Genomic DNA, 10,233 nt, shown 5'->3' with positions numbered 1-10,233 from the left:
GATTCAGAATGGTGCTGATTTAGCCTATCCAAGTGGCTGTCAGTGGCTGATGAAGAACAGTAAAATATTATCTCAAATTTTATTCTATTATAGTCTGGCTTTTGAAAACATCCCAGAAATAACCTGTCAATGCTCTGTAGAATGTGGATGTGCTTGAGCATCCTTTTGTGACATCAACAAATGGGCTCAACTTGTCATCAGCAAAAGTTTTAAGTACCATGTCACAAGTGGAACTCAGCTCCAACTTCATCTTGTATAACAAGGTCAATTAATATCCATGCTGACAGATCAGCCATGGGCAAATAATTGTATCTCAGTATCCTCAGACTAGCCAGATCTTTACAACGCTCCTGTAGTTTTCATCTACTTATACCCAATTACAGCAAATAAAGATTTTGGTATCAGAAAGGTTTCTTGTACTGACCAGAATGTAATTTAAATTGATCTATTTGTAATTCCAGCAGTTAAGTAGCATCAATGTCAACACTGTTAATACTTGTTTCTATTTGGGGGCAGAGTGGACTAAGTCTGTATGATTAAAAAGTCAATTTTGTCCATGAAAACTTATAGTATATAGATAAATCTGAACAGCTGCCTGTGAATGTGGCTGTGCTGAAGAATTGTAGTACCTGTTCTCTGGGGGCATTTAAAGTAGAGTGCTCTTCTCTGCTGGGCATAGCTTATGTGGAGCCATCCTCTAAGAGGGAAACAGGAAAGGCTAAGTAAGCCCTAGACATCCTCTCCAACAGTGGTTTTCCCTGATAACCTTAACTGGCATCATCTTCCCTCTGTGGGTCTTTTGTGTGAACCATAGTAAGTAACACCTACTGAGATCCCAGAAATGGAATCTCTTCCCACTGAGTATTGTTTGGCTGAGAGTCAGACCTCCTGTGGCCCTTTTCAGTAACCTTGACAATTGGAAAGAGGAGCATTCTTGTGAGCTTTTCCCAGTCACAGGGACCTGGCCCTTGGCAGTTTATTTTTCTTATTAAATGGCTTAGCATATTAAATATTTTCTTATCTCAAAAATAAAAGTATTGTAAAAACTTTTTCCTTACCTGATACTAACTGAATTTTTTCATTCTGGAATCATAGGTAATATTTTTTTTTCAGTTGATAGAATAGAAAATGAGAATTGTACCAGCGTGTCAGAGAACATCTTCTATTAAAGTGTGAGAACTAAATGAAAGCCCAACTGAGAACGTAGTCTTCATCTTGACAGTGCCTCTTATTGCTTTGAGTCTCTGAGAGAACTGCATATACTCACTCATAGATACTATTTGCAGTCACTCTAACTTGTACATGAACTGTCCCCCAGAAGGCTGACGTGTGAAAGCCTTGGACCAGAACAGAGGATCATGGGGAGACTGACTTAGAATCCTATAATGTTAAAATCACGCACTGACTACTATTTTTCTCCTGCTCATTTGTTTGGGAATTCGTCTCCAATAAGTCAACATTTTCCCTTTTGACTGAGCAACAGAATAAGCCGGCAAAAATCTGTATCTGTGCCCAAGCTGAGGGTGCTGGGCCAGCTACTGAGACACCACGTTGCATCCATTTTGTAGCATTGACTTCCTGCATCATAGAAAAATCACTAAGAGAAAATACTGGTAGAGGGACTGTGTGATAGAATAATGAGCCAGCCATTTAGTGTTAGATATGTCAATTTTAGTATATTTATTAATGACACACCAAGAGGCTATGCTGTTAATTTTAAACTTGAGTTCATTAATGAGTTCTCAGTTCTGGACATACATTTATAATTTACTGATATATAAATAAAATTTGTAGCCTATATCAAAGCATATGAAAAAGGAAATGTTGAAGGAAGATGTTAAGACTGGGCTGACACTTTAGGGTAGAGGTATTTGAACAGAAACACATGGAAGAGAATGAAGCTAAGAGTCAGGTGAAGAAGTTGGCAACCAAAAGAAGAAAGGCCTTCCTAGATTAAGTACTCATGGGTTGGATGTTTTCAGTTTGCAACCAATGAAGGAAGCCCTGAAAATGAGTCACTGGCTTGGTTTGATGAACATGAGCAGAGTTGCATTCTATTGAGGATAAGGAATTGGACCCAAGAAATGACAGAATGAAGCCAGATCAAGTCAGCACATGCAAACACATAATTTGAGGGATGACTTAAATAGGAATTACCAAGCAGGCAAGCAGAAGTCCCAGTCTGGTGGAACACTTGGTGGTTGGATAGAACAGTGTTTCAGAAGATATGTTTGGCTTGAAAATGTCACATACGGGGAAACAGGCAGAGAAATCTTCAAATGAGTTTTCTTTTGTTTTGACATTGTTGTACCTGGAGTCAATGCCAGGGTAAAAGCAAGCCATAGACCACAGGGTGGGGCAAGAGGCCCCAGAAATGAAGCTATAATATTAAGAAGGTGAAATCTGCTAACAGAGAAGAAACTTAGCAAGGTAAGAGAAGACAACTTGCATTTTTTTTTCCTAGAAAGAACTTAACAGGGATGAGTTTTAAATTTCAGGGCCAGTGTTTTGGTTGTAGTCTCTTCACAGTTTATCATCATGACTGTTCCAATAAACCCCCAGTTTCAGTATTATAATTTCTCTAAAAGGGGAGTATTTCTTTTACTTTTCTATAGACGGGATTAGATTATAATATGATTACATCATTTCCCCATTATTTTCCTCTCTCCAACCCTTTCTAAGTACTCCCATGCTTCTCATTCAAATTCACATCATCTTTTTCTTTGTTTGTGTGTGTATGTGTGTATGTATATATGTGTGACTATATTATAAATGTAACTTATTCAATCCATGTTATGTTGCTTGTATGTATATGCTTTTAGGGCTTACTCTTTGGTACTAGATAACCAATTGCTGTGCTCAACCAAGACTTTATCTTGTGAGATAGGCTGTCTTAGCAAACAGTCCTTTCTGGGTTGTTTCAGACTGATAACTGTTGAGCAAGACAAGATATAACCCCATAAAAATCCTGCTTTTACAACTGAAGTACTCTATCAGGCATGATTTCCCTCTTGTTGAGCTGACCTAAGTCCAATTAGAGCACTTTTGTGTTCTCTAACATGTACCACTACTGTACCCTTAGGGTTATCCTGCTATGCCGGGCATTGTAGTTCATAGGCATCAGTGACTGGATAAGACTGGTAATTGTTTCCTTCCTTTGGAAGCTTGCATGGAGCATTTGGGTACCTTCAGAACAGTGCTGACTCCAGAGTCCAACCAAGAGCAGTAGGAATAATCTGTATGTGTATGGAAGTCTTGAATAGCCCTGACTAACAACTCAAAAGAGGACTTTTCCTGCCTGAGATACGGGGTTTTGCTATGTGGCTTTTGGCTCTTGGAGGGAGTATTGTCAGCCCAGGCAATTCTTATATATATATACATTTTCCCTATAATGGGCCCCTGTTCTTCATATAGGGATGGTTACATTTAGTCTACATGAAGGAGAAAAAGTCCTTTAAGAATGGCAGAAAGGATCACCGGGTGGTGGTAGCACGCCTTTAATCCCAGCACACGGGAGGTAGAGGCAAGTGGATCTCTGTGAGTTCGAGGCCAGCCTGGTTTACAGATCGAGATCCAGGACAGGCACCAAAACTACACAGGAAAACCCTGTCCAAAAAAAAAAAAAAAAATGCCAGGAAGGTAACATAGAATACCCAGATCTTGGAATAAAGAATCAAATATTGAAATTTCCATTTTGTTTTTCACTGCAAATCTGAAAGATGCTTTTAAATATTAGCATCTGTCTGAGTACTATATTTGCGTATGTATCTATGTGTACAAAGGACAGAATCATCAAGGTACTATTTCAGAAAAAGACACTTGTGGTGCAGGAGAAATCGTTTCCCTTTTAGATAGAAAGAGTCAGCAGGGTATAGAGACCATAGCCCCTGTGCCTGCATCTATATGGTGGATAATGGAATTATGAAAGCAACCATGATGACAAAGTGTTTCCAAGTACTTTCCAGCCTGATGTAAAAATAATTATCATCTAAAGCTAAAAATTCCGTTTTATTTTAAGAAAGCACAGGTGGTGGAAAAGTTAGAACGAAAACTAAAAACATGGCAAAAAATAGTATCCTCAAGCAGGCAGATGGAGAGACGCAAGTAGAAGGATATGTAAACAAACATTTTCAAACGTTTTGAAAATAATAAGCAAGGGGGAAAAATCACCCAGCAGAACAAACAAGCAAATGGTATGAGCTCACTTCACAGGGTCCAAAGGGCCAGTAAATCAACAAAACAGTATTTGTCAAAGAAACAGAGACTGGACTATGCCCTCTGGATACAGAAGATGATTGTTTGGCTTGAACTGTTTGGGGCGGCACCCAGGCAGGGGGATCGGGATCTGTCCCTGGTGCATGGGCAGGCTTTTGGGAATCCGGAGCCTATGGTGTGACGCCTTGCTCAGCCTTGATGCAGTGGGAAGGGGCTTGGACCTGCCTAGGTCCAGTGTGCAGGGCTCTTCTGACTCCCCATGGGAGACCTTGATTTGGAAAATGTAGGGATGTGGGGTAGCTTGGGAGAGAGGGCTGGGGGTGGGAGGAGGGAGGAGGTATGATCTGTGGGTCGTATGTAGAGTGAGTAGAAAATTTCTCACTAAAAAAATGAAAAGAAAAAAAGATACAGAGAGTACTTTCAAAATAATAATTTGATACTTTTCAACTACAAATTGTTAAAAATTGAAAGACAATATTTAACACCAGGTTTTTACTGTGTATAGGATTGCAGTATGAAGATGCTGAAGAAGCTTTCATCTCATGTCCCATAGGAAACCTGAAGAGAATGTGTTAACGAAGGGCTACTCTACCAAGAACACTAAGAGTTAGATTCCTGGAATCTTCTCCAATCTGCTAGACATCTCCTGAGACTTTGCCTTCACAGGTAAATATTCTGAAGGTTTGCTCTGTATGTATCCAAATCTGTAATATTAAATTTTGAGGAACAAGGAAGATAAATTAAAGCTCTTCAAATAATTGGGAAATTTTAATATACAAACTGTTTTATATCATTTATTTATGTGCTTTTAAAGTGACCATAAATCTAAGCAGTTTACCATATTAGCATGGAAACTTTTCACTGAAGAGTCTATGGGCTTTCTTTTTGAAAAAATGTATATGTGATATTTAATTGATTGTATACATAAATATATAAAATAATCTCATGATCCATTTTCTTACCTATTTTTAAACAAAAATCTTCTTTACTGGTAAAGACATTTGACAATATAAACATTGAACAAAGAAAACAGCACCAAAGAATACTTTCAGAAGCTAAAAGTCATCACTCGTTAACATTTGTCATTTTTTAATATTCCTTCCTTTTTTACTTTATTACACTTATTTATTAATTTATATGTGTGTGCCTCTTCCATTTTATCTGTGCTGAGAATCAAATGCAGAACCGTTCAGCCTCATGTGGTAGGCAGGCTCTCGACCAGAGTTATACCTCCTCATTCCAAATTAAAATTTAAACATGATTTTATATACTTTATTCTTCTTATTGGTATCTGTAATTACAGTCTTTGTGATATTCACATGCATGCTTATATGGCATTTTGATCATATTTCCATCTTAAACACTCTTTCATGACCATTGTCATCACTCATCCTTTCTCTTCCCTACTTCTAGTAGCTCCCTGTTGACTTTCATGTGCTCTAGTTTGCTTTCTGTTGTGGTGATAAACACCATTACCAGCTTATGGGAAAAAAAAAAGGTTTATTTCATCTTACTTTCAGTATCACTCTATTATTGAGGGAAGTCAGAACAGAAACTCAAGCAGAACCTGGAGGCCATAACTAGATCAGAGATCATGAAGAGATGGAACACTGATTACTGGCTTTCCTCGCTATAATCACTTAGCTTGCTTTATTTATTTATTTTTTATACAACTCAGAATCACATGAGCATGGTGGTACCACCCACAGTGGGCTTACCCACCCCACATCAATCATGAATGAAGAAATTGTTCTGGTAGTCAAGGTCACAGGTTAATCTGATAGAGGTATTTTATCAATTGAGTTTCCGTCTTCCAAGATTAGTTTAGCTTGTATCAAGTGGACAAAACCCCAACCAGCAGAGTTTCCTCCTCTGTTTGTCTCTGGCCTCTACATAAAAGAAATTTGTGGTTCTTATTCTGATGAGACTGGCTTATTTCACTTAGCATGATGATCCCCACTTCCATCCATTTCCTTGCAAAGGATGTAGTATTATTCTTACTTATAGTTAAGTACAATGCTATAGTGTTTACATGCCATATTTCCTTTACCACTCATCTATGGACACAGTATAATTCATATTTGGTTCCTGAAAGTTGTTTCACACAAATATTATATTCAGGCTCTCTGAAGTAAATAATTTTTGTTTGAGAGGCGGTACAGACTCAGGAGTGGTATGGTTGGTGTCTTAGTTAAAGTTACTATTGCTATGATAAAATACCATGACCTACAGCAGAGAAAAGGTAATTAGATATCTTAATTCACAGTCCACTGAAGGCAGGAACTCAAACAAGGCATGAACCTAGGATAGGAGATGACAGGGGCCATGTATGGGATTGTCTGCTCCTCATGGCTTGCTCAGCCTGCTTGCTTATAGAACCCAAGACATCCAGCCCAGGAGTGGGCCCAGCCCATCAATCACTAATTAAGAAAATGTCCTATAGACTTGCCTGCCTACAGCCCAATCTACTGAAGAATTTTTTTTTTTCAGTTGAGGTTCCCTTTGCTCAGTTGACTTTATCTTGTGTCACGTTGACATAAAACTAACCAAAAAACTAGGTTGTATAGAAAATATATTTGTAATTTTTCATGCATTATTATTATTATTAGTAGTAGTAGTATGTTTGTTGTGTAGGGAGGACGTTATGGGGTGCATTCCACATGTATGGAGATCATTGCACAATTTTGTGGAGCTAGTTCTCTCCTACAATATGTGGGTTTAAGGAAACAAGCTCGGGTTGTTTGTTTTGCCAGGCCTGACTTGTACAATGGCAAATTCCTTTACCCATCACCCTATTTTCAATTTTTTAAGCAGCCTTGATACCAATCTCCATAGTTGCTAAATGATTAATAATTTATCTTCTAATCAGCAAAGTATAAAGGTCACCTTTTCCCCTGGATCTTCACTAGAATTTTTTTATTGTTTATGTCGCTAATCATAACTGTTCTGGTTGGAGTGAGATGGAATCTCAATGTAGTTTTTATTTGTATTTTCCCAATGGCTAGAGCTGTTGCCCATTTTCCCATGTACTTCTAGGCCATTTTCACTATGTCAGTTGAAACAATGTCATTTATATTGCTGATTTTTACTGGATGTTTTTATCTTTTGTTGTTAATTCTTAATGATTTATTTATTTTTATTTTTTATGTGTGTATGTTTTGTCTGCATGGGTGTAAATGTGCTGCATATACCCCTGGTGCCCACCAGTGCCAGAAGAATATTCTTTATCCTATTGTGGAATATTAGTAAAAATAGAATATACTGTGGAATATTTATTTATTAATGCAAAGATGTGTTGCATCATTTTTCATTGCATTTATTTAACTCTGTGAATCTGTGTTACTTTGTCTGTCTAAAATACCTGATTGGTCTAATAAAGAGCTGAATGGCCTATAGCTAGGCAGGAGAAAGGATAAGTAGGGGCTGAGCAGAAGGACACCCTGTTTTTTGGGAGACATGAGCAAGGAGAGGAGGTTAGCTACTTGTTATTTAGCCTCTCCAAGCAAGCAGAATTTCATCTCAACCTTTGAATACTGAGTTCTACAGAAGGATAGAGAACCAGATAAAGTTTCCTTTAATGGCCGTGATAGAGCCAATGCCTGAGGGAACAGAAATTCCCACCTGGCTGTGGCCAGTGCAGCCAAACCACTGCTGGTACCTGCAGAGTTGCAACTGCCAATTAGGAAAACAGTTGCTAAAGGGGCAGCCACTCTATTTAATGAAAACCAAACAATATTATCCCCTGGAATTGGAGTTACAGAAGGTTGTAAGCCACCATGCCAGTGTTAGTAACTGGACCTGTGTCCTCTAAAAGAGCAACAAACAAGTGCTCTTAGCCCCTGAGCTAACTCTCCAATCCCAATTCTGTGAACTCTTTATATAGACTAGCTACTAATAATCTGTTGATCAACTGACCATGGCATAACAAGATGCAAGAAAGAAAAGACACAAATCCTCCTATCAAGGCTGGATGAGATAACCCAGTAGTAGGAAAAGGGTCCCAGGAGCAGGCAAAAGAGTCAGAGACACCCTTACTCCCACTTTTGATGCAATCACATTTATCAAATCTTGATTTAAAAAATAAAAACATTAAACTACAATGTGTTAACTACCATATCCCATTGTTGTGAGCCTTGTTCTGTAATTGATGGTTTTGATGTATGTGATTTCTTTCATTTATATTCAAGTTTTTCATAACTGGTCTCTGTATTTGTTAAGGCATATGTTGCCCTATGGAAGTACTCTGTAGTTTATTTTACTACCAGATTATTCTTGCTGACAAAATCAGTGTTGATTTTTTTCTAATTCACATGCTAGATTAACTTATAATTTCATGGCACAATACTTTATAGCAGGATAATAGTTTTCTTTTCCTCATATTTTGTGAGACTTAACAAAGATTTGTAGCATAATTAACAATGTTAATGGCACATATTCACTTTTTTAAAAAAAATCTTCTTTGGAAGTGAATACAAATGAGTCCATGACTATTTCTAGGTATGGTTGAGTTTTTTTTGTTGAATATATGAGGGAGACTTAACCTGGCCACCAGGAGAGAGAGAGAGAGAGACAGACAGACAGACAGACAGACAGACAGACAGACAAAGGAAGAAGAGGAAGAAGGGGAAGAAGAGGAGGAGGAAAAAGAAGGAGGGAAGGAAGAGGGGGAGGAGGAGGAGAAGGAGAAGAAGGAGAAGGAGAAGGAGAAGAGAGAAAAGAGGAGAGACAGCAAGTGGAACAAGAGAGGACCTGAGGACCAGGAGACCAAGAAAGCATGTGGCTTAAATGGCAGGTTTATATAGGAAAGAAGCTAGGGTACAGGAAGAGAAGCCTAGCCCCTGGTCTGGAGAGCTTTAGGGTACAGGGCAGGGTGAGAAGTGTTGGGAGGAGCCACAGGTACTAAGTGAGCTTTGTCCTGCCTTTCATGGGGACCTAACAGGAAACTGGTAATATCATAGAATATTATTTACAGGAATTTTACAAGGTAGACTGTATGTTGAGATTTATTAATTGGTTCTGCAAGAATGACTCACTATTATCAGCAAACAGAGCCAGGAGAACACTCAGCTCACTTAATAATTGTAACTAGGACTGGCCTGATTATGAGGACTTCTCTCCAACATATTACTGTCTTGGTTCATGGAGATTTTAACTTTAATCTTTGATTTCTCATGATATTTTTCCATTCTTGTTTTTTAATTACTGACAAAAGATCCTCTGAAGATAGCAATATCTTCTTGTTGCTTTTTAAATTTGGATTTTGTTTTTTATTAGCATATATGAGTTAAAAATAAATAATGGATTTATTATGACATTCTCACATCTATGGAGAATATGTTTTATATTCTACATTCATATATATAATATATGATAATGTTATAATAGATATGAATATATATGTATAGATAAAATTATATTCACCCCTGTTACCTTCTTTTTTTACTTCCAGATTCAACAAATGATTTTTTCACAAGATACAGAATTATAGAATCATGTTAAGTGCCCAAAAAAGTTCCAAGAGTTAAATTCCACACAGAGACATGTTAAATACATGTGATACAGCTGGTGAATAGAATACAATACAAAAACTTTTAACTATATTACACATATGAGATATAGCCAACAGAAATGTAGTTAACAATCATTGTAAAAACTAATAATGCAGTTGGGGATTTAGCTCAGTGGTAGAGCACTTGCCTAGCAAGCGCAAGGCCCTGAGTTTGATCCTCAGATCTGGAAAAAAAAATTAATAATGCTTGCTTATGCCACCCTCTCTCTTTTCTTTGGTATTTATCAAGTTGTTTGCTACATGAAAAAAAACAAAAACAAAAAACAAAAAACAAACAAACAAACAAACAAAAAAACATTATCTAAAGTACTAGTGGAAAGAAAACAGAAATGTAGAGGTTTTGTCCTCATATGATTATGATTCTAGAGAAACAAGGTGAATGGGGAGGATTTAAATAAGAAAATTAATTCATTTAAAGAGGATCTAGATGTCATAAAGAAGTAGAAATG

General features: G+C 37.4%; 1 long non-coding RNA gene across 4 annotated transcripts in view; it reads left to right on the top strand.

The window, feature by feature from the left end:
• Positions 1-4,470: 4,470 nt before the first annotated feature.
• Positions 4,471-10,233, top strand: part of LOC118569285 — a 62,580-nt gene continuing 56,817 nt past the window's right edge. For all 4 annotated transcript variants that reach the window (XR_004943061.1, XR_004943062.1, XR_004943060.1 and 1 more), the window contains exons 1-2: positions 4,471-4,498; positions 4,721-4,881. This is a non-coding gene — a long non-coding RNA (uncharacterized LOC118569285). The remainder of the gene's footprint in view (positions 4,499-4,720; positions 4,882-10,233) is intronic.

This window comes from Onychomys torridus, chromosome 18, assembly GCF_903995425.1.
Source record: "Onychomys torridus chromosome 18, mOncTor1.1, whole genome shotgun sequence".
Lineage (NCBI taxonomy): Eukaryota > Metazoa > Chordata > Mammalia > Rodentia > Cricetidae > Onychomys > Onychomys torridus.
The sequence above is the reverse complement of the archived record's forward strand: the minus strand, read 5'-3'. Positions and strand labels throughout refer to the sequence as shown.